The sequence below is a fragment of the Lissotriton helveticus genome, chromosome 10 (genome assembly GCF_964261635.1).
Source record: "Lissotriton helveticus chromosome 10, aLisHel1.1, whole genome shotgun sequence".
Lineage (NCBI taxonomy): Eukaryota > Metazoa > Chordata > Amphibia > Caudata > Salamandridae > Lissotriton > Lissotriton helveticus.
In genome coordinates, this window is record NC_136071.1 from 491,775,368 (window position 1) to 491,801,361 (window position 25,994).

Genomic DNA, 25,994 nt, shown 5'->3' on the forward strand with positions numbered 1-25,994 from the left:
TGGTTTTCCTGCCTTCCGATTTGGAGGTCCACCCACTGTATTTAGATGTTAACGGGTCCTTGGAGGGAAGAACGTCGGAGTCCCGCCGCCTCTGCCAGTATCTTACTCCCATGTCAACAGCGTCAGATTCAGAAGCAGATGTCGAAGGGAGTCCCGCCAAGAATACCGCTGTGCTGTTTACGATGTGCCTTTGAGTCGAGGCAACTGTGGCGTGGAAAATTCCAACCTCAAGTTGGCGGAATAGAAGAAAAATAGGTGAAAACTTACTTTTTTCGCTTTCCCACTTCCATTTCCATCTTGAACCCATTGTCCAGACACTTCCTGTGCTTCTGATACTTCACCACGACGCTCAGCAACCCTGTTGTTGCCGCAATCTATGGTAAGCTTCTGTGTCACGTGTCTCACTATGAATTGTATGTTAAGAAAATTCAATCACCAATTTAGAAAAATAGAGAAAAAAGATCATAACTCATTTGACACCAAAACAACAACAATCCTATCACCTGAACCAGAGATATGCAATTGCAAAGTCTTAAGGTAAATATAGGACCTTAGAGCACAAAGTGCCACGCGCAGCTGTCTGGCCATGTGAGGCCAGGTGAAAGTCACAAGTTTAGTCCGAATGCATTGGAGTGCGGGCCGGATACAGGGACCAGAAAAAGTTACCTTCTAAAGTTTAGTGCAAAGGGTTCCCTTCGCAGTGGAGGGGGCAACGAGGAGAAGGGAGTGTTGTGGATTGTTGTCATTTTAGCACGAAGAGCTGGCCGGGCATTGCAGACAGATGTTGCTTGAGCTTTGCATTGGCGGTTCCTGTGGGCTGTTTATGCTGTAGCGTGAAGTGCAGATCTTGCATTACCAGTCATTGCTGGCGGCCGCTGTAGTGCGACAAGTCGGGTTCACAGGAGCTTTGCATTGGCGGTCGGCATGGGCGGCATGATCATGGTGTGAACGGGCCCATTCAAGAATAGCCTTAAACCTCAGGATTTTTTATTTGGAGGAGGAGCTAAACTGATGATGGACCATTGGTCCCGGACCTGGGCGCACCTCTTGGGGATCAGGAACCCACTCCAACAGAGGCCAGCAGGGCTCAAGCGGGTCCAGTTGCAGGTCCAGGAAGATCCAGTGCAGCAGGTCATCTGGGCAGTTACAGGGATATATCTGGAGCTTGTTGTGTACCTGTAGATCACAACAGGAAGCCAGCTAACTAGCCCTTGGAGTCACTCAGGTAGCCTGGGGTGAAGGGTGCACGTCTAGTCTTCCTTTTCTATCAGCTGGATAGGCATCTGGCAGCAGGGCAGTCCCATCCACAAGTCTAGGGGAGACACTGCGCATTACTGAAGCGAGGCTGTTTGGGGCTAGACTGATCTTACCTGCCATTTCCTTGCCGCTTGGGACGTGACACAGTAACAGCACTTTGCGTCGCTGCGTCCTTCCACCGGCGAGGCTGCTTGGGGCTGTGATGTTTGATGCCATAAGGACTGCAAGACCCAGGAGGCATTGGGTCCAACGAACAAGCTGCTGAAGCCCCTCTCACCACTGACCGGGGCCTTAATTACTCCTTGCGTCTCCCTCTCCGTGGGAAACGCTGCGCATTACTGAAGCGAGGCTGTTTGGGGCTAGACTGATCTTACCTGCCATTTCCTTGCCGCTTGGGACCCGACACAGTAACAGCACTTTGCGTCGCTGCGTCCTTCCACCGGCGAGGCTGCTTGGGGCTGTGGTGTTTGATGCCATAAGGACTGCAAGACCCAGGAGGCATTGGGTCCAACGAACGAGCTGCTGAAACCCCTCCCACCACTTAGTATTTAACTGAGTTTCACTTCCCGCGTCGCGGGACGCGTGGCGCCGGGAGAAGCCTGGGACAAGGGCGGGGCCGTCTGTGGCCGTCCGGGGCCAGAGGAGGCCGGGCTGGGCCACCCCCTGACACCGTATCCCACAAAAATGGGTAAGCGCAAAATCCAGCACTCACAAGATCAGGGGTGTGCGAAAGCTAAAGTCCCAAGGAAGTCTACGTCAATAATCTCATATTTAACTTCTGCTGTGGGTGCGTTGTCAACCGAAATTGCTATAGCAGAAAAAGAACTTGGGCTTGATACAAACGCTGTTAAACCACCCGGTTTATCTCCCCCCCTCTGAAAAATCCTGTCCCCTTGGAGACCACTATACTGTAAATAACCCACCCTGTGTCCCGGAAATGCAGGATGCTGTACCTGCAGAGAGGGTGTCAGTATCCCCTAATAACACCCTATGTGAACGGCCCAGCTCCGATACAGCAAACATGGATAATCCCAACACTACTAATAAGGAGCCTAAGAGAGCTACAAAGAGGTTGTATAAACGGGACAAAACAACTAAGTGTGACACTCTGGTAAATGATTCAGTTTCTATCAAGCTAATCCAGGCTACCGTTCGGAACATGGTGGAGGAGATCTTCACTAGCCGATTGGAGAAGGCTCTAACGATTGTTGCCAAGGACATTGTTGATACATTAAACACTTGTGTTGCAAACTTATTGGAGAAGTGTGACCGTGTCAATTCTTTCCTAACCCCACAAAAACATACAACAGGTACTACTCAATTATCTGTCCCCATTGGAGGTGCCTCACAGCCAGGGGCAGGGTTAATTGGGAGGTCTGGGGTAAGTTATATGCCAGCGAGGTGAGGAATGGCTGAGACCCCTGAGTCAGGCATTAGTCCAGACTCAATAACTATTCAGGAAGGGGAGCGGGCGAGGATAGCAACAAGGAAGCCCAACTCTGACGTTACACCCCTATCTAAGTCAAATGAGAAAACTGGGGCCCCACAGCATGGGTACAACACAGCTAACCAACCCCACATCAACCTCCCGCCGGCGGCCGCCCCGCTAGTGGCAGTACTTGTGAGAGTCCCACCACTGGTTAGAGGAGAGGTGGAATCAACCGATGCACTATTATTGTTAACCAGAGATTGGTGCGATCGTAACTGCTCAGGTAACTCCGAAATCTCCCCCTACATCATAATGGCCAGGCGGGTGGGTTAGATTGGTGGGACCCAGAAGGGAGTAATTGGGGACTGTGTAGTTGTGAACTTTAATACCCCCCATGCAGGACCCCGTATGCTTGGGGATGCCTCAGACTTAAAGGGGGATGCTGGCGGCATAAGGGCATTACCACTAGGTTATTTCTACCCCCACCCCCTACTAACATAACAGCAACAAGGAGCTGCTGTCCAGAACAGCCGCTGGGGAGTGTAGCCCGTAACACTCATAACAGTTGTACTAGGGCGGATCAGACTGGATGGAGTATTGTTAGAGCTTCTCCCCAGTCAAACTCTAACCAGCCAAATACAAAGATTAATAACACTATCTCCCTCACCAACAGGTTTATGCCCTTGTCACGGCTAGATGAAAATGATTGACTAGCCCAAACCGTCATCTGTACCCCGGTTAAGGAACCCAGTGTCCCCGAAGGGGTGGGGGTTATCACAAGGTTAATGAGCTGGAACATCGCAGGGATACGCTCTAAAAGGGATGATGAAAACTGGTTAAGATTTATCCATGCTCATGATATCATAGCCCTACAAGAAACTTGGGACACGGCTTGTAACCTGTGGGTTGATGGATATAGATCTTATTTTAAGCCGGCCCGACCAACTGCAGAGGGTAGAGCTAAGGGGGGTTGATGTTCCTTATATCAGTTAACCTCAGGGCCCCGGTAAAAATAATTGATACAGTTTCCCCTAACTGTTTAATAATAAAGCTTACCCCCGTGAATTATCCCAAGACGTTGATCATTAACTTCTATAATTCTGGTGAAAGCGAGCTCCCGAACGAACATTTGTGTTATCTGACACGGTTTTTAGATTTATATAAAGTACAGCAAACCACTTTTGTTTATATTATTCTTATGGGAGATTTTAACACCCACCTATGTAATTTTAATTGTCAAATAAGTGAACCCTATGGTCCCCCTCATTCCGATTTACCCCATTTTGAACATACCTCAAGAGGGGAGGCAGTTGAAGAACTCCTTTTACATGCAGATCTTTACGAGCCAGGCTTTTTTGATAATGATGAGCGGGTTGTTACATTCGAAGCCAGAGATTGTGAATCAATCATCGACTACATTTTTATATCCCCTGCACTTTTAGGGATCACTCTTAGTTATAATGCAACCCATTCCCCCTTTAGTGATCATAACCCAGTGATCCTAACGTTGGACAAGGTTTTTGTCCAGAGGTTATCAAATCTACATTGACAGGCCCTACCGCTGTGGTCCCTAAAGACCAAGGGAGGAAACTGAAATGGGCAAAAATAGTCCCAGTTCACTTCCATGATAGTTTAAATTCAAAAGTTAAGGAAGAAATCAGGAAATGTTCAGACTTTCTTACCGCGGGAAGGGACACCATTTCAGCCTTTGAAACCATCTGTAGACAGGTCGCTACTGACCTCACTACCACCTTGAGACCTAAAACAAGGCAGACAAAAAGATGGTTTGACTCTAAATGCACCAGGGCGCATCAAAATCTGATTAAATCGCTGAAAAATGTACCCTGGGCCAAAATCCTTATCGCTCGTTTAAGAAAAGACTATAAACTAACCATTCAGTTGCGTAAAAATGAGGTAAAAAAGGCAGCTTGGGATGCTTTAACCACGCAAGAGGTCCTCAAAGACAGCTCCAAGTTTTGGATTATTGTTAACAGTCCTCTGCTTACGGAGGATGATAATGGGGCTCTTGATATTAACATCTTGGATGATGAATGGCTGACCCACTTCAAAGGCATTTATGCTAGCAATGAGGAGTTTGAACCTTTTAGGGCCCCTACTAGTAACCCTCCCTTACCTGTTCTAGTTTTTAACGTACAAGATGTTAAGAAGGCTATAAAAGATTCTGCCAGCAACAAGGCTCCCGGACCCGACGGGGTCCCGGTAGATTTTTACAAGAGGAATGTGGAACTTTGGGCCAACATCCTCAACAACGTCTTTAATGCTAGTGCCACGCAGGGGTTCCCGAAATCATGGTCTAATGCGATTATTATCCCTGTTTTTAAAAAAGGGCAGAGAAGTGACCCAAGGTGTTACAGACCCATTTCCTTAATCGACTCTGCCGTATAAATTCTAGGCAAAGTAATCTTGGACAAAGGTCTCAGATTGGGTGACAGAGAAGTGGATCCTGTCTAAAGCTCAATATGGGTTTAGATCTGGTAGAGGCACAATGGATCAGTGCCTAAACCTGTACCTATTGATAAGTAAGTACACCATAGCCACTAAAGGCTCCATGTATCTAGGATTCATGGACCTATCCACGTCTTTTGATCTGGTCACAGATCGAGGCTGTGGACCATTCTCCTAGACATGGGGTTAGATCCCCGTTTGGTGTACTTCTTAGCTGACCTACACCAAGATTTGTATGCGGCAGTGAGGGTGTCCCATGAGGGAAACTGTACACGACTCTTTAAATCAGGCAGAGGGGTGCGTCAAGGGTGCATCTTGGCCCCTTTACTTTTTACATTATATATTACCAGCATCGACAAATCGTTAGGGGAAGCTACTTTGGACACTCCGCGTGTGGGAAGCCAACCCATCCCGGTTCTCCTATACACGGATGATGCCGTTTTACTAGCACGCACCCCATTAGGTCTACAAAGACTCCTGAATTCTTTTGGGGACTTCATGAGTTCTTTGGACCTGGTTGTTAATATAGCCAAATCGCACGTCCTAACGATGGGACCCCGAAAAGACAAGGTTAGAACATTCTACTTCAAAGGGCTGGAAGTCACCAGAGTCAAGGTTTTTACTTACTTGGGGGTCCTGTTTGACGACAGAGGTTCGTGGGTCCCCCAATTTTTAGCCAAAAGAAACAGTGTAAGCAGGTCTTCATCTGCTATATTAAGCTTTGCTCGTCGACTGGGTGACAAGCCTTGTGAGGCGGTCCTTGCAATCTACAAAGCCAAATGTATCGCAATAGCGGCGTATGGCGCAGGATTATGGGGATACAAGAAAGCAGAAGGGGTAGAGCAGGTTGAGAATACATTTTTTCGCTCCCTTCTATCCATTCCCCAATCGTCATCAACCTTTGCTGTCCACCAGGAGCTGGGGATGGGATATGTCTCTGATTTGATAAGCATGGCCCCTCTAATCTGCTGGATCAAAATATGGTTGAACCCCGAACTCAATATGAATCGTTTGATTTTAAAAGATTGCATGCTTTTAGATAGAGCAACCGATATACCCTGGCTCTCTTACATTAAGGAAACGTTTCACAAATTAGGGCGGCCAGAAATGTATGTTAACCCGGAAGTAGTCTCTAAAGCTGACGCTGGCTGGGTAAAAACAAATTTTATGACATTAATGGCACAGGAACGTGAGAGCGAGGAGTTAGAAAAAAACATGGTAAGGGCCCACTTTCTTTTAATCATATCCCCATCTTTTGAACCTTACCTAAAGTTAGTAACCAAGGGCCAGATGTAGGTAATCTCAATTTACCTATTCTTAAATACCGAATCATACCGATTCGGTATTTAAGAACAGGTAAATGGGATGTAGGTAATTTTTCGTTAAAAATTACCGAATCTGTAAGTTTTGGTAATTAACGAATCGGTATTTACCGATTCGGTAATTGCCATTTATTCCTATCGGCCTGGAGGCCCATAGGAATGAATGGCAATTACCGAATCGGTAAATACCGATTCGGTAAAAGGGGGAAAACATTGAAGGGTTGCAGGGTGTCACTTTGACACCCTGTTGCACCTCTCAATTGTGTATGGGTGCACATGTGGCACACATACATGCCCTAAGGGCATGTATGTCTGCCACATCGCACTGTTGGAAATGCAAAAAAAATGCTTTTTCAAAGGTTTTCATTATTTACCACCAACTTGTAGTTGGTGGTAAATAACGAATCCTTAACTGAGGAATGCACCAACTTGAGTGCTCCCTACATCCTGGATTCGGTAATTTACCGAATCGGTATGTTAAGAATTCGGTATTTTACCGAATCCTTATACGAATCCTAAAAAAATGCCACCTACATCTAAAAAGCCCAATACCGGTCGGTAATGGCCGAAATTCAGTAATTTCGGCCGTTACCGACCGGAATTGGGCGACCTATATCTGGCCCTAAGTCGTTCCATCGCTGGTTATTGATAAGGTTCCGCTTTAACCTGATTCATTTCATATTGGGGAATTATCAAGGTTGGAATAAACCTGAGGATGCAGCTCTCTGTGAGTGTGATCACAGTTCAATTCAAGATACTCCTCATTTTATATTATTTTGTGACCTGTATTCTGACTTTATAAAAAAGTTTATTCTCCCACTTTTACGAGGAAAAGGGTTTTTTCAGGCGAAACCAGCCCTGATGTACCTGCAATTACTGGATACCCCATGGGTTACTTTTAATATTGCAAATTTTCTGGTAGCTGCCGCTAGGAAGAAGAACATAAAATGCCCTGTACTGATTATTACATTAATTTTTTGCATTTTTTTTAAAAACAATTTTTATTGGCTTTTTTATCAGTGTAAAAGTACACGTAGAATTTGTTTCCTCACATGCAAAAAACATACACTGGCACCTTCAATTGTACACAAGTAATACTAGAATTGGTGATCTGTGAGCGTCGACAATCATATAATTTTTTGCATTTTTATTGTATTTTAAACATAAGCACATGATATATGTTTGTATTATGATAGTCTATTTTAACAATATTCTGTCTCCCATATGTTTCCGTAATGTAATGTGATTTTGTATGAACTTTTATGATTTTAATTAATCGATTAAATTGGTTTTTAACTTGACACGAGTCTAGGAGTGCACTGAAGAGTGGGTCTGAGGTACCCATTTTCATACCTGATGTTCTTTTTGGAGTGGGAAAAGCATCTGGAGTTTTCCTCCCACAGATGTATCTGGAATTTCATGCCTCCCTGCCCTGGTCTCAGTCTGTCTGTGTTCACAATAGGCTAGTGTGAAGTTCTTTGTGTGTGACCTGAGACAGTGTGTGTGTGATAAGTTGCAGCTCCACTTCCTCATCATATTAGCATTGCCTAACCTGCCAATACCCAGACCACCTATTATGTTTCTGTCTGAAAGGAATACACAAAGGCCAACTACACCTAGTCATGCGACCCAGGAAACAGGCTGCAAGCACCAAATGCGAAGGACAAGTAAAAGCCAACTTTTTAAAAGTGAGAAAGGGGGGCCAGCCTGCTCACCTGCCTTATGGACTCAAGCTTGCACTACTATAAATGATATACAATTGTTCTGACAATTTTTACAATATTATGCTTAATACTTTCTTCAAAAAATGCTTTTAAATATCCCAAAAATGATTACACAGAAATCCTTTACTTATTATTGATTCAGATTCGATAACATCAAATCAATTACAGTGTGTTATACAAAATACATCAAATAACATATCCAAACAATATTCTTAACAGAAATTCTGTACATATTTTCAACTTAGATGTATCAAGCCCAATGCATTGCGGAACTTATTTGTCTCTTCTTCAGGGGCAACACTGTAGAAATAAAATATATGAAACTCATTTCAGGTTTAATACACAGTTGTATATAACAGCACCAAAGTAAGAGACCGTCATTGTGCTGGGATGTTAGTCAGATATTAGTAGGTCTAGTTTTATATTTTGTTGCTCTTTATGTCTTACAGAGCTCTGGTTTCTTCATTAGCAATTTATGCATGGATATATTGTTCTTACAGACTTACATGGAGTGAGTAGTAATATCGGCTAGACCTCTACCATAGACTCGTGGTGATGGGGTTACATACAGGGATTGGTACACGTTTTTTGTTTGGTTTTAGTGGCACACGTTTTTCAGTTTGGCTCTATTAATTTCGGCACTTGCTTAATTCTTTCCTTATTTCAACTTGTTCTTCTTACTGGATGAAAGTACTTTAGAATCACTAGTTTCTTATCTGAATTCATATCTATTCACTTGTTCACAAAGCGATTGGTGCTGTTATATACAACTGTGTATTAAACCTGACATGAGTTTCATATGTTTTATTTCTACAGTGTTTCCCCCGAAGAAGGGACGAATAAGTCCCGAAATGCATTGGACTTGATACATCTATGTTGAAAATATGTACAGAATTTCTGTTAAGAATATTGTTGAGGTAACGGGTTTTTAGGAACCCGCTGGTGTCAGGGGATAACACCCGAAGACCTCTGAGTTCCCTTGTTCCGGACCACAGAAACAATGAGTCTTCTATCGCAGTCAAAGATCAAGTTTTATTGGTAGCTACCAAGTAACACGTGTCCCAGAAGTACACCACACGGAGAGTAGGTTTTGGGAGACTGTTCGTTTTTACAGAACCAGCCGTCTCCTTATATACAAGATATATGGCTTCAAGCAAGAATTCTTGAGTTTATGGTACGGCAATATACATATTTCTACAATAATACAAAGAGCGAAGTCATGTAAGCAAGCCCATATTTTAGATGTCCAGTTCGTTGATAGATTACCCAGTTAGGCCTGGAACTCCCATCAGATATCGATGAAACCTTAATAAAGAAAGGTGTAACCCAGTCATAAACCTGGCCATAAAACAAGGAACGTGGACAGGTGCATGTTTGCAGAAAGCATGGTCTGTATGTAGTGAATGGTTCGTGGAATGTTATCGCATTCGGCCACTGGGCGAGGAGCTGCCTAAACAGGTTTGGCCGAAGACAGTGGAGTCAGTTGGGACAGGTCAGGGGAAAGTCACGAAAGGTGGACGTGTCTATTTGGATCAAGCTCGACCTTTAATTGACTTATCATGAGGGCAAGATGCAAGATGGATGCCGTTCACAAAATGGAGTTTAAGGGATGGGACGGAAACTGTGATTTAGGGGTGTTGGCAACCCTCGATTGTAACGCAAATACATAGGAATGATGTCCTAATCATTATCGGTTCGTAGACACAAAAATCGTCTTGGTACGTTGAGATTTTGTGACACGGGTATTGAACCTCGATATCGGGAAAACAACGGGGTCCGGATTTTGAGAACCACAGACCCTCCTTTTGCCCTCATATAAGGCAATAACTCATGCTAATCTGAGTCCAAATCGGTATGAAGAAATTCGTGGAGATGTTGCTGTAGCATCATTCTGTTACTCAGCTCGTCCTGCGACACAGGCTTCCGTACACACGAGGTAGCACAGAGGCCACATAGTGCAGGAGCACACTGTATACACAAGCAAAACATGAACAGAAGTGCCAAGATCATCCCAATGAAGATCAAGGTTTTCCATCCCCAGGCAGTGATCAGTTCCCAGAACCACCCCAGCAGGGACCAATCCCCTTTCTCAACGTGAAGGGAACCAGATATTTCGTGTAATTTGGAGATGGCCTGGTATACTGTCGGTGCGTTATCAGGGATGAAAATGCAACAACTGGATTGGATGACTCTACACACACCACCACGATCGGCGAGTATGATGTCTAAGGCAATTCGGTTCTGAAGGGTCATAAGTCGATCCGACTGAAGCTCTGTTGTCAAATTGCCAAGTGCTCCGGCCGTCGTAGTCACGGCGGATTCAACTATCCTCGCTAACTGACGAATATTCCTGCTGTTCGCCATGGGCCCCCAAAATGGCAGAAAACACTTTGCAAAGTCAGCGAATTCCTGACCCGCGGTGTCGTCTTTACTCACGACACCTCTAGCTGTCCTTGTCCGATGGTAATCTGCTCGGGCCGTGTAGGTAGGAGGCAGCAGAAATGAAATAAAACATGTACCTGAGAAATCAGGGGGCAACCACGTGTAGGCTTGGCCGTGGCAAACGAAATACGTGCCTTTGGCTGCCAAGAGTATAGGGGAAGTTCGGGAAGCAAATACATATGTTTCCGTGCAAACGCTCTTTCCCAACTGTGCTGTGGGGTTCCTACCAATACCCTGTAAGCATAAGTGACCTCGGTGGGGAACTATCCAAACTGGGCGAGATTTCTGTGCTGCCTGGCTCTTGACCAGGTAAACCCCATGTTTAGTCACATTCCAACGGGTGTAGGGACTCAGTTCATCTTTGGGCATTGTCAGATATGTGTCGATATCCCTACTCATGTTCCTTATCCCTGCGATTAGTGCCTTGTTACTGGAATCGCTCGCAGCGGAACGGGTCGGGTATGGTTCTAGGGCGAATAAGAACAGGGTCTGGAAAGCCCACAGAGAACCATAGTAGCTAAATGGCAAAATGAAGTATGGGATCCCCTTATCGGTTGTGTGTGGCATAAGTCCGCATATCCAACAGTTTGACGTGTTCATTATGGACTGGTGTTGGTGTAGAAGCTGGATGAAAGAGTTGTTTACAAATTCGAGTCTTCGGGCAGACTCGTGTTCAGGTAAAGGGTGAAAGTAGTGGGAGAAATAGTGGGAGCAGGTGGTGTCTGGGTGTCATTCGAAAAGGTAACTTTAAAAACGAATAGTGTATAACTAGTAAAAAACACAAGTATGCTACATAACATTAAAACACATAGTATCAGGAATCTTCTTCTGGACAGTATCATGCATAATTGTTTTTCGAAGTTCGTGAGTCTGACAGGTCTCTCTACCCTTGGAAACTCCATCCTCTAGTTGCTGCCCGCGGTGGTTGATTGATTCTCCCAGGGAGCGCGCTCTGCTCAGTCTGGGGTAACTCCCGTGGACCAATCAGAACCGTGGACCTAGAACTTGCCAGTTGCACTCCCCAGACTTCAACCGCGACCCTAGCAGCAGAACCGGATGGCGGTTCGAAAAATCAAAAATGAGCTAGTTCCCTTGGGACGAGAGAGCTGAAAATCCAAAAATAGTTCTTAGGGGAAAAAGGAAATTACATTAGATCAAACTTTTATTAGTTCTTTTGTCTAGACCGCAGGTCGTATCGTCATTTCCCAGGTACGGTGTGATCTTCAAACAGCGTTTCAGGTTCAGTAGTGTCCAATTGCATAGATGGTGACACAAGTCCTTGCAAAATACGATCACTCTCCTTTTCGGTACTAGTTTCTTTCAAACGGGCATCGCTGAAAGGGATGAAGCGAGGTACGGATTCTGTCTCAGAGTCGGCAAGTCCTTTGTTGACCCACTGGTCGTATGGAAGGGGTAGAGGGACCCGTTTGCAGTGGGTCCCATGTACCCAGTTCTTCTTGCCTTCAACCCGAACAGCAGATCTCGTTGAAAGCAACACCAGGTATGGTCCGGTCCACCTCGGCTGTCCGTTGTTGGTGCGCTGGAAATTCCGCACCAAAACCCACGAACCGGGTTCGATGAGGTGACCTGGATCGTCAGAGGCTGGTGGAGAAGAACTGTGAACCTGTTGGTGTAAAACACGCAATTTAGTTGTCAATTCGCACAAATAGTCAAGCAGTACGGGGTGTTCTATCTCGCTTAGTTTCTTGGGTCTTGGCACGCCCCAGACGTTGGCTGGGCGGCCAAACACAATCTCATGGGGGCTAAGTCCTAACCTGGAGTGGACAGTCGTCCTGGTTGACAAAAGTGCTAGAGGCAGGGCGTCAGGCCATTTAAGACCTGTACTGGCTTGGATCTTGGCTAGTTTGAGTTTTAGAGTGCCATTGTAGCACTCTACTAATCCAGCTGATTGGGGGTGATTTGCAGCGTGGAATTTTTGGTGGATGCCTAAACACTCACACACTCTCTTCATCACGCATCCTACGAATTCACTTCTGTTATCACTCCAGACGATTCTAGGCATACCGAACCTAGGGAAGAACTCTTTGACAAGGGCTTTGGCAGTTGATAAGGCTGTATTGTCCTTAAGGGGGTACGCTTCCACCCACCTTGAAAAGGCGCAAACAACAACGAGAACGTATTTCAGATTGTTGCACCTCTCCATGTGGATGAAATCGAGCTGCAAAACCTCGAACGGGTACGTTGGAGGCGCAAAATGACCAGCTGGAGTTGGGGTTCCCCTACCGGGATTGTACTTCAAACATACCATACACTTTTCGACCACATTCTTTGCACATTTTGGGATATTGCTATTCTGCCATACTGGGGCCAAGAGTTTACATATTCCTCTCGAACTGATGTGTGCCATTCCGTGAGCCATCGTTACTACTGCAAGTACGTATGAATTAGGTAATAACCATCGCTGGTGTTCCGATAATTCGACCCAACAATCATTCGCATCCAATCTACCTGTGCTTCCTCTCCATTCATTCACTTCGTTCTCAGTGGCCTTGGCTTGTATCGATTTTACGCTTTCAATGGTGTCCTCACACATTCCCACATCAGCAATCCATCTAGCGGGACCCATGACATACATCCGACTCATTGTGTTCCTTGCAGTTCCTTTCGCAACCTCATCTGCAAATGCATTTCCGCGGCCAACATCATCCTGAATCTTTCTGTGTGCGCTGCATTTTATAATGGCGACTTGTAGGGGCAAGGTGAGTGACTCAAGGAGTTCATTAACTAGCTGGCCATGTTGTATCTTTGCACCATGGGACGTAAGGAACCCACGTTCATGCCATAATCTCCCAAAACTGTGAGCCACACCAAAGGCATATTGGCTGTCAGTGTACACATTCACTCGCTTTCCTTTCACCAGCACACATGCTCTAGTAAGTGCTACAAGTTCGGCGGCTTGTGCAGAACCGTGGGAAATGCGTGCAGTCTCTACAATGGTGTGTAATGTCGTTATGGCATATGCTGTAGTCGTATCACCATTCGGCAACTTGAAACATGAACCATCAACCCATAGAGTATCATTGCATTCGGGAAGGGGAGTGTCTTGTAAGTCTACTCTCCCTTTTGTCTCTTCCTCTGTCCTGAAACAACAGTCATGCTTGTCAATCTTGTCTGTCTCTGTCGGGATGGGTAATAACGTAGCGGGGTTGAGTGTATCACACCTCTTTATATGGATGTGACTTGCTAGCAGGGTAAGTTCGTAACTGGATAGTCGAGCGCTAGTAAGGTGTTGTGTCTTTGTCCTATTTAGCAAAATGTCTATTGCATGTGGAACCATTACGATCAGAGTGTTATTCATGACTAATCCAGCAGACTGTCGAATGCAGACAGCTGCTGCGGCTGTTGCTCTTAGACAACTTGGCAGTGCCTTAGCCACTGGATCCAGAGTTGCCGAAAAATACGCGCATGGGCGCTGTTTGTCCCCAAAGAGTTGCATTAAGACTGATAATGCACAACCTTCTTTTTCGTGGACATACAATGTAAAAGGCTTACTGTAGTTGGGGTTTCCCAACACAGGAGCCGAACACAATGCATCGCGCAACTCGCGGAAACTCGTCTGACAATCTTCAGACCAAGGCATAGGTTTAGGCGTGTCTTTGCGGAGTAGTGACAGTAAGGGTTTGGCTAGTAGTGAGAAATTCGGTATCCATTGTCTACAGTACGATGTAATGCCCAAAAAAAGCTCGAACACCTCTCTGTGTCCTTGGGGCACTTAGTTCTGTGATTGCCTGTATTCTTTCTGGTGTCAGTCTCCTTCCCTCCTTCGACCAGATGTGACCTAGGTAGGTTACTTCTTGTCGGCAAAATTGCAGTTTTGAAAGGGAGACTTTGTGCTTCATGTCACATAGGTGACGTAATAGCGACAACGTAGCTTCCTTGCAAATCTCTTCAGTGTCTGCAGCGATCAGTAGATCGTCTACGTACTGAATCAATGTTGACCCATCTGGCAGTACAATTGTGTCTAGTTGTGTTTTCAGAGCCTGACTGAATATTGATGGGCTTTCGCAGTAGCCTTGAGGAGCGCATTTGAAGCGGAAGCTTCGTCCTCCTAAATTGAAGCCGAAAAGGTCTCTACTCTCTTCGGCGATCGGGATGCTGAAGAAAGCGTTCTTCAGGTCAATCACCGAGAACCAAGCTGCTGAAGCTGGAACCATTGTCAATAAAGCAGTAATGTCGGGGACGACTGGAAACTGCGGTATAACTACCTTATTTACTTCTCGGAGGTCAATCACAAACCTATACACAGGGGGCTGTGAAGGATCAGTACGTTTTAAGACCGGTAAAACTGGACTATTACAAATGTTTCCTGTTGTTTCTTCGATAACATCTTTATCGATCAAATCATAAATGATCGTTAATAATGCCTTCTCGCATTCGTTAGATATTTTGTATTGGGGAATACGTGGCAATCTGACGTTGGCTTTCAAAGTTATGACATACGGTGCTATCTCTAAACGACCTACATCGTTGGAACCATTAGCCCACAGTATATCCGGAAGTGATGACAATTCGGTTGGGATACCTTCTTTTGACAAGTACATTGGAGAAATTACTTTTTTCCCTAAAGTAAGCTGTACTCCCGAGGGAGAACAGTACAAAGTCGCGTACAATCTCTTTAGCAAATCCAATCCTAACAAATTTTCACCGCAACCTGTTGTAAGAATGAGGGGTGCTTCTAATTCACAGGGGCCAACAGAAAGGGAAACAGGACTAGAGATCGGGTTTCTAACAGGGGCGCCAGAGAAGCCTACTGAGACATTCATTTCGCCAGACAAAGGTGCGCCAGGAAGTTTTGAGTGCATAATAGAACTTTTTGTAGCACCAGTATCCAGCAGAAATGGCTCTGACACTCCTGAGGTAATTACCTCGACATAAGGTCCATCCTGATCTACTGGAACTGAAACAACTCCCTCTCTTTGTCCATGGCTGTCCTAGCGATCGTTACCCTCATTATCGTGTTCGGTGTAATAGTCGTCAGCATAGTACTGAGCTGACTTGGACGATGATTTACTCTGTTGATCAAAGCTATTCATGGATTTCTGAGGCGGAAAAGAAGTTATATTCTGAGTGAAATTTCCACGGCCTCTACCTCTAGAGGCATGCTGAACACCTCTTCCCCTTACACCTTGGGCACCGTTTAAACGTCGTGCAAGAGCCGGACAATTACCTTTAAAATGACCCTCTTCTTTGCAATACGCACATTGATTCGGGCCATACGTAGGACGCTGATGGGAAAGCTCGTTTCCTTGCGCGTCTCTAGAGTACTGCTGATTCTGTTGATAATTGGGCTGGCTAGCCATACGAGGCGGATAGGCCTGTTGGAGAAGAACTTTAGTTTTCAAACCTTTCGTCTTTTTGTCTGCCTTGTCTAACTCGTCTTTACGCCTATTTTCATAGTACTGGGCTGTTGCTAGAATCTGCGCTGACGTAGAGACAGCCCAAGCACTTTTAGTTTAGCACACAATTCAGGAAGCAAATTGTGTACAAACTTGTCTACAAACAGTCTTTGGCCACCCTCGGTAGCCATATCCTGACCACTATGGTCAGTGAAAGTTTCCTCAAATCTCGTGAAGAAGTCAGACACATTCTCGTCTTTCTTCTGCTTGCACGCGGATAGCTTGTCCCAGTTTACACGTACTTCAGGCATAATTGTCTTCATGTACGCAATAATTCTACCAGGAAGTTCAGCTATTAACGGCTCAGGCTTGAAACCACCGATTTGTCTAGCATCTGTAGTCGCAATGTTCGCCCATGAGTCACCTAATTCTTGGTCATGATCCGTATGACGTATCTTACTCCATAGAGGATGTGGAACAACGTTCCAAAACAACATGTCTATATCGGCTAAATACATTATACATGAGCTTGCAGTTTGGGACAACTCCTTATAATACCCAGTCGGGTTTTTACGGGGATCGGGTAGTGTCTGTTTGAGCACTAGAACTTCGGATCTTTTCCAGGGGACATGTACCCATACACGCTGGAAATGAGGCAGAACCGGTGGAACTGCGTTTGCATCACCTTCCCTCCAAACCGGAGGAACCTCTCTCATGGGGTACTGTCTCGCTCTTTTCCTACTAGACGTACCACTGTCAGAGGATGACCCAGAATTACCCCCCGTACTTCGATGTGATAATAATATCTCAACTGCTTTTTCAACATCGGGACCAACTATCATACCCTCCCCAAATTTAAATCGCACACTACACAACTCTTGCTGGCTGCTCTTCTGACCATTATCTTCCAAATCCTCACACAGGAAAACACACATCTGCTCAAAGACGTATCTTTGCGTTGGTTCATCCCATTGACGGAAGACGTTCATGACAGACTCTACATCATATCTCGCTGTATCCATAGCCCAATTTCGTGCTAACTTATTCAATGATTCCCTTTCCTGATAATCAGGCATTTGGCTTCGTAATTGTCTTCTTCCGTGTTAGGGGTCGTTTTAGGCGACCGAAAAAGTGGTGAAGGAAAGTTAGTAACAATGCTGGCCATTTTATGCCAGACGGAAGGTGAAAGTGGAGGAATAACTGATAGTAGAACAGAGTCACGCAAAGCAGAAACAGAAATGTTCGTAGAACGAGTATCAGAGAGACTAGAAGGTGCGCTAGGCGAAATTTTAGAAGGAACGGTAGGAGAAGTAGACGTGATCGGTGAGCCTTGAGGAGGCTGTGCCAAAGAAACAGGAGCCAGCTGAAGAGTAGCCGGTGGGTGCAGTAAAGGAGCCTGTATTACAGCTACCAAAGGTGCAACTAAAGGTTGCGGAGGTGCTGTGGCATTTGGTGCATAGGGTGGCGGAGAATTTAATAGGTGGGACATTAATGGATCTTTCTCGGATCCTTCGTTTTGACCTTTTCCTCTATTTGGCAGCATCGGGTAACATTTATCTATCGCTAGTTTCTTGCTCCTAAGCATCTGTTCGCTCTCCTGCTCTTCCTCGTTATCTCTGTATGCAACGGCAGCTTGCACCATTGACATACCTCTTTTATTCTTTTTTGCTAATCTTATTTCTTTCTGTTTGGCTTCTTTGCGCCATAAGCGGAAAGAGTCAAACATCGCCGGCCGGGCTTTCTTCTTGAACAATTTGACTTCTAAGTTATCTAATATTTCTTGGTCGAAACTACCATATTGGGGCCATTTTAAAACACCATCCTTGCGGGTGTATTTTATCCATACCTCGTTATATGTTATAGGACCTACGCCGTGCTTTACATAGAGTTCATACGTTGGAGTTCCAATTGGAGGAACCGGACAAGAATCTTCCAATTGGGAGTCCTTACTACAACCAAGACAAAACAAGTTTCCAAGTCTGCTAAAACCAGGCATCTTCGCTCACTAGTCTAGCTTCAAACTTCAAAGGATTATCTATTACGATATTTCTCGTGAATACACGAGTCCTTCGGCTTTGGGGCTTGCAAGTACCAAATCAAGTCGTATCTCAAGGATACCAAAAACTAAGGACAAACTAAGAACTAGGAGACGCTCCACTTATACTTAACTGAATTTGAAGATCTGTGACGTCGCTAGAAGACTCGTCTATCGTTTCGCTCTACCAAGGATCACAGGGTCCAAAACAAGGCGATAGTCAGGGCAGCAGTCCTTCGTAGCCGTCGAGACGCGGGGAACCTCGCAGCAAAGACCTTCGGAACCACGTCGACATACAGGGGTCGCTGAAGTGGCTGGCCGTCCTCCGGAATTTTCACACGAAGCTCCTCACGAACATCTGGCTTGGACCGTCACCGCTTGATATCGCCCCGAGTTGGGCGCCAACTGAGGTAACGGGTTTTTAGGAACCCGCTGGTGTCAGGGGATAACACCCGAAGACCTCTGAGTTCCCTTGTTCCGGACCACAGAAACAATGAGTCTTCTATCGCAGTCAAAGATCAAGTTTTATTGGTAGCTACCAAGTAACACGTGTCCCAGAAGTACACCACACGGAGAGTAGGTTTTGGGAGACTGTTCGTTTTTACAGAACCAGCCGTCTCCTTATATACAAGATATATGGCTTCAAGCAAGAATTCTTGAGTTTATGGTACGGCAATATACATATTTCTACAATAATACAAAGAGCGAAGTCATGTAAGCAAGCCCATATTTTAGATGTCCAGTTCGTTGATAGATTACCCAGTTAGGCCTGGAACTCCCATCAGATATCGATGAAACCTTAATAAAGAAAGGTGTAACCCAGTCATAAACCTGGCCATAAAACAAGGAACGTGGACAGGTGCATGTTTGCAGAAAGCATGGTCTGTATGTAGTGAATGGTTCGTGGAATGTTATGCGTAGATGCTATCGCATTCGGCCACTGGGCGAGGAGCTGCCTAAACAGGTTTGGCCGAAGACAGTGGAGTCAGTTGGGACAGGTCAGGGGAAAGTCACGAAAGGTGGACGTGTCTATTTGGATCAAGCTCGACCTTTAATTGACTTATCATGAGGGCAAGATGCAAGATGGATGCCGTTCACAAAATGGAGTTTAAGGGATGGGACGGAAACTGTGATTTAGGGGTGTTGGCAACCCTCGATTGTAACGCAAATACATAGGAATGATGTCCTAATCATTATCGGTTCGTAGACACAAAAATCGTCTTGGTACGTTGAGATTTTGTGACACGGGTATTGAACCTCGATATTGGGAAAACAACGGGGTCCGGATTTTGAGAACCACATTCTTTGGATATGTTATTTGATGTATATTGTATAACACACTGTAATTTATTTGATGTTACCGAATCTGAATCAATATTAAGTAAAGAATTTCTGTGTAATCATTTTTTGGATATTTAAAAGCATTTTTTGAAGAAAGTATTAAGTATAATATTGTAAAAATTGTCAGAACAATTGTATATCATATATAGTAGTGCGAGCTTAAGGTCCAGCAGGCCGGTGAGCAGGCTGGCCCCCCTTTCTGTTGTTAATAGGTGTGCTTAGGTACACACCATCAGGCTCAGCACACTGATCAAATTCTTTTGTGATTAAACAATAGTTTGTTGGAAAAATTCTAGGTGTGCATAGACCACAATCCATTAACTTTTTAAAAGTGGCATTTTCAGAATTGAGACTTAAAATCCGACTTTACCATTAAAGAGGATTTTAAATGACAATTTCTCTATCATCAAACATGATATTCATACTTGCCCCCAAACAAAAGTTATCCCTTATTTAATTTACTTAGGTAACCCAATATTATCCTATGAGAGAGGTAGGCCTTGCAATGGTGAACACATAATTTTACAGTTTTTCAGCAATTAGACATGTAAAACCTTAAAGTACATACCCTGCCCTATGAGCTGTTTAGAGCCTACCCTAGAGGTGACATATGTATTAAAAAGACCTGGCTAACGGTATATTTTTCCAGGTTGAAATTGCAGCTTAGAACTGCACATACAGACTGCTGCAATTGCTGGCCTGAGATATGTTTTAAAGGGCTACTGAAGTGAGTGGCACAATACGCGCTGCCGGTCCACTAGTAGCATATAATGTACAGACCCTGAGTACCTGTAGTACCACTTTATTAGGGACTTAAAAGTAAATTGAGTGTGCCAATTGGATCTAAGCTAATTTTACCATGTTTAAAGGAGAGAGCACAATCACTTTAGCACTGGTTAGCAGTGATAAAGTGCACATAGTCCTAAAAACCTACAAAAAGTATTTAAAAAAACAGAGGGGTGGATGCAGAAGGTTTGGGGGTGACCCTGCAAACATGCCTGATGCCTTTATACTAATTTTCATTCTACGAGACTGTGTTCTTTTGAATAATATCAATAAACAAGTTATAAAAATGTTAGAAACTTTTCAGAAATCAATACCAATTGATGTAGAACACAACAGTAAGCTTTTAGTTTGAATACTGCTAACATATTCAAGCAAACTTGATTATCACATTACAAAGAGAAATAGCACAAACTAAATGTACATTCTATATTAATCACACTCATTCATGGTTCATTTATTAGCACATGTAACTCAGAATGGGAAATAACGAGAATCAGCGAATCAGCGAGGTCCGAGTCGGACTCCGCTGCAGTACGGAAAATCGCAGATTGAATCTCCCAATTGAATACTTAGTACATCGAAAGAATCACTCGGTTCTTATAACGCAACACAAGTGCGGATGAGGATTACTTCTTCATGAAATATGGACCCATAGAGAGTCAACCTGGTATCGAAATGCAACGTTGAGGCGGGTGGCCATATCAGGAGCCAGATCTAGCCACATCCTGAATAGGTTGCTCGCTTGCCCATTGTCCTGAAGAAGACCCGCAGGCTGAGGCTACAATTACCCTCCTTGCCCACAAGTCAGGTCAAAACGTTGACGCTTACTCCCAGCAGGCCTGGCCCACATGTCCTTTCCCTTACCGTGCTACAGATGATATATCTTTCCATTGTTTGTGAATTATGCTGAACCAACTAACTGTATAATTAACCGTTATTGGCCAAGCCACCTTTGATTGATTTTTGTTATCAGTCACATCCATAGTTTTATCAATTTTTGCTTTCTGATTCCGTTTGGGAATTCTTCACCTTTTTCTTACTTTTACTCACCTCACATCAGAGCACCCCTTTTCTTGCTCCTTGCATTGGAGTAACCTCTTTCCTTCTCTTTTAAGCTATAGAAAAGTAAGATATCTACCGTCTGTTGAATTAATTTTGTGATTAATAAATACATGTGTGTTTAAAACTGATGGTTGTTGAACATCAAAGTACCTTCTCTATTTTGGATCTATGTAACCATGAGCTGACGTTATGCATGCCTCAAGTCTTAACTGAATGACAACTATACTCAGAAGTATTTTGTGTGAAAAGAAAGGTCCAGGACCATTGTAAACTTAAGGCTGACCTGATACTACTCCAAGAAACTAGATTTGGCCAGAAAGAAGCCACTTGCCTCAACACCAGGTAGTCAAGTAAAGTTATCTGTTCCCCTGCTGCAAATAAAAATAACAGGGTTATAACAATAATTTCCAAGAAATCTAAACACATTTTAATCTCTCATTCTGCTGATGTTGAGGGTAGGCTAGTAACCACGAAACTGTGCCAAAATGAGAAACATATTCACCTCATTAACATCTACGGTTCAAACGCTGATACTCACTACTCTTGGATCTCATTAAGTGACATCTTAAAAAACATCCCTGGGGACGAACTGACTATAGTGAACAGAGATTTCAATCCCCCCCTTGACCGAATTTTCGACAGACAGGGAACATTCATGCATCCTATCTGAAAGACTAACAAAACCCCAAAAATATTAACTGCATAAAAGATTAAATGAATAACATACAAACTGACCCTCAAATGATCCTAGAAGTCTTCAAAGACTTCTGTGAATCATTATACCAAGACGACTTTCTAACCTCAGATGATACTTGTTAGACCTACCTTGACAAACTAAATCTACTACGGTTATCCCAAGAAGACAAACAAAACCTCAACTCCACCATTACAGCAGATAAAAAATACTACTACTAGCAGTTAAATGCCCCAAATCACATAAAGCTCCTGGCTGAGATGGCTTTACTACAAATTTCTACGAAACATTCACAGCCTCACTTGCTCCTACATTGGTGGACCTATTTTAACACTTTCCTGACACTAGCTCTGTCACCGTAACGACAAGTGAAGCCATGATAGTGGTTATTCCCAAAGATGAAAAAGACCTCTCCTTGGCAAAAAAACTATGGGCTCAAGATATATGCCACGATCTTATGCAACTGTTCAGATTCACTCCTACTGAAACTAATCAGCAGCTCACAGGTAGGCATTATGAAAGGCTGCATGTCCAACAACAACAAGTGCTTATTATGCCATGTATTAGAAAAAGCCACGAACAAATCCTGCTGAAATGTTATCTTCAAAGTCTGGCGTGAAAAGTTCTGTTCTTGTTGGAGGAGGCCACGAGGAGGATGCTGAACATTACAGATGGTCATCGCTGTATTGCGAAGAACAAGCCAGGCATTCTGGATGGCCGTCGTTGTATTGTGAAGAACCAATTGGGTGTTGCGAAAGGTCAATGCTGTAGCTTCAAGTTGGATGTCATCATGGCCTTTCATTGTCGTAGTGCACAGTCCAGGCCTCACTTTGCCAGAGATCTCTGGCAGTCGTTGGGGTGTTTTGCAGTCGCTGTTGGTGCAAAGAGTATGTCTCACCAGAGCTTTGTGTGGCATTTTCAGAATTGTAACTCAAAATCGGACTTTACCATTAAAGAGGATTTAAAATTAAAATTAATTTCAGTGTGACCAGTATATCGCTGTCTGCCCCCATCTTAAGTTAGCACTCATTAAATGTAATAAAGTAACCCAGAGTTAGTCAATGAGAGCGATAGGCCTTAAAACAGTGAAAAAGGAATTTAGGAGTTCTTCACTGCTAGGGCATATCAAACTTAAGTACACATGTCCTACGTCTTATAACGTACCTTGCCCTATGAGCCTGTAGGGCCTATCATAGGGATTCATAAATATTAAACAGGAAGGTTTAGGACTAGCAAAAGGTGTATTTTGCCAGGTCGGAATGGCAGTTTCACACTGCCCTACAGACCTTTACCATGTTTTAAAATGCTACTTTAGTGTATGACACAATGAGTGCTGCAGTTTCTCTAGTAGCAGTTCATGTATAGACCCTGGGTACATAGTACCATATACTAGGGACTTACAAGTAAATTAAATGTACCCGTCAGGTATATGCCAACTGTACCATGTTTTCGGGAGAGATCATAAACACTTCACCACTGGCTAGCAGGGAAAAGGTGCACAAAGTCCTAATGCCAAAAAAAACAGGTTCAGCAACAGAAGGCAAAAAATCTTATTGAGGCCCTGCAAAAAGGGCCAAGTCCTATGAAGCATATCTGCAGTATTTTAAAAACAGGCCTGAGCTAACTATTTTGAGTGATTAGTTGGAACTGCTCCACTGGCATAGAGACTTGTTACAGGATAATTAGGAGGCATAGTGGTTATGTTCTTGGTGAACTTAATCCTTTTTTCATAGATGGCCTTATGTGTATAATTTATAAAGGACCATTTATCTTCGTCTTCATGTGGTCTAATACCAAGGGATGCAAGAATTGGAGGCCCCTTCTTTGTCGATCTTGAGCCAGTCAACACTTGTTTCTTCTCATTTTTTCGATCTGTTCGCCGCCACCGAGATCTTGTAATGAAAGTACTTCTGCATATTGGAGTTCCAAGCACTTTCTGTATCGATTTTAAACCAGCCAACACTTCCTTGTTTCTTCTCACTTTTTTGAGGGCAGGTTTGGCAAGGCTTTTGTACAAAACCTGTAGAGCTATGGCTGTTTTATCTGTCATCCCACCATCTCAAGTAAGACACTGCTTGGGGTTTTGAGTCAAGAAGTTGAAGACCTGAAGGAAATTGATATGATTAACCTCAAGAGACCGTAAAGCCAAGGTTTAAAGCCTACTGAGTATGAGACCTAAGGACCCTGGGGTTGTTGAACATTGCTGGGCTGTTCTGGCATTTTGCAGTGCTACGCCCAGCTTGAAAGGCAGCAGGTGATCTATTGCAGAATTTATGGTGGTCAGAAGTGATGCCTCTAGAATGCGTTGGAACCTTCATTATCATGTGTAAAACTCTGAGGCCTAACAATGGGGCGCCCACAAATGCGTCCCAGAGTGCCAACTAGTCTCTTTATGGTGAACCACGGGCATGGACCCATGAGACGTAGATATATTATCATAAAGGTATATCTCTGAAGGATGCCTATAAAGGAGTACCACCCACTTAGGTATTGTTACATCAGAAAGAACAAGCCATTATGGCAGCTGGCACCTTCATGGTGTAACAGTCAGAAAAAAGCTGTTGGAGGTGCTGCCTTGATGGCCAAGCACTCGTCGCCAAAATATGTAATGTTCATGCAGGTAGGTACATAGGCGGAGTGAAGCTAAAAGAGAATTTTATTCAAACCATCTAAGACAGCACACCGCATCCCCCAATGACCGCTCCAGCCTCCAGCAACTGCCCAAGTCTGGAGCCCTCACCAAATACCACAAGTCCCCAAGGTTCCAACACACACTTAAAGTGACAGCAATATAACATTCCTCCCTTATAACAAACAACAAAATAAATACAAGAAGATAAAGTAAGCAAAAGGAAAACTATAGTAAAACTACTCATACTATAATCTTATAAACTAAATACTTTGAAATCACATTCGAACAAAGCAAAAGGAAAGTACAATTCCTTTTGATCCACCACTTACCATTTCCCACCAAAATAGCATGTTTTGATACTCACACCACACCTCTGAGGAAAAAACGTAAACCTCCCCTTTCTAGACTCCTGAACAGGGGCAGCTAATCCATAGGAGCGGTGAGGGCGTTGACCCCCTACTTTGAGGCACTGCACCCCAGACAGACTGTCTTAGTATACCATTTAACTGGGTATGGTTGCACTATACTAAACTTGTCTCTATTCTACCTCATGCAATGTAAAGCGCTCTGATATCCAAGGGTCTTGTTTGCGCTATACAAAACTCTTTAAATAAATAAATCCCTATGCATTTGGTTCCTCTAGAGTAGGGGCGGGGCTATGGAGCAATGTGGTGAGAATTTAATCAGGCATGTTAACGAACTGCGCATGTCAGATTAGCTGCGCTTTTTGCTGTGGCTAGCCTAACACGAACAGTTCTTGCTTCTAAAACCAACACTACGTGGGAGCTGGAAGAGCTTTGACACAGCACCATCAGTCGTCAACGGAGCGTTGTATTTCTCTGACCCAGCCAATCCTGGTACTTCTCTTATGCTGTCTGGTGTTTAAACCAGCATGACAGCAGTGCTTGGATTTGCTGGAATGCTATTGCCCAGCATGCACATCTTTGTTTAGCAGCCTGAGTCCAGAGGATCAGCTCATCATGGAAAGAATATTTTTCTTTATGTTTGTTTATTTTAATTACAGTTAAATGTGTACTGCAAAGGTGATTGGTGCAGATTCTATATAAATACAATGTACCTATAAATAGAATGTGCCCTGATCACCTCGGCAATACAAATTTAAGCATGACCGTACTTTAGAATATTATTTAGATTTTACGTTGATGCATGTGCCTCGCCACTTTTAAAAGTCACCAGCCGTTGCTACCCCGAGGCCCTTTGACTGTGACCTTGTCAACCACCTGAAATTGCACCTCCCTTACCTTGTTTTCAACATTGTACCTCCGATTACTTTTGCATTGAGCCTCCTCAACTCACATGCACACTTGTCCCAAATCGGGCATTTTTTGACCAATGCCTACATAATCCATCACCCATCCAGGATTAGGTTTTCAAGAAGGAGGCCTGCCTTTCAAAAGCAAAAGTCATTAAATGTTGATTATTATGA

General features: G+C 44.1%; 1 protein-coding gene across 5 annotated transcripts in view; it reads left to right on the forward strand.

The window, feature by feature from the left end:
* The window catches only part of CCDC78 (coiled-coil domain containing 78), a 434,980-nt gene that overhangs the window by 225,906 nt on the left and 183,080 nt on the right, over nt 1–25,994 (forward strand). The gene's annotated exons all lie outside the window — the stretch shown is intronic.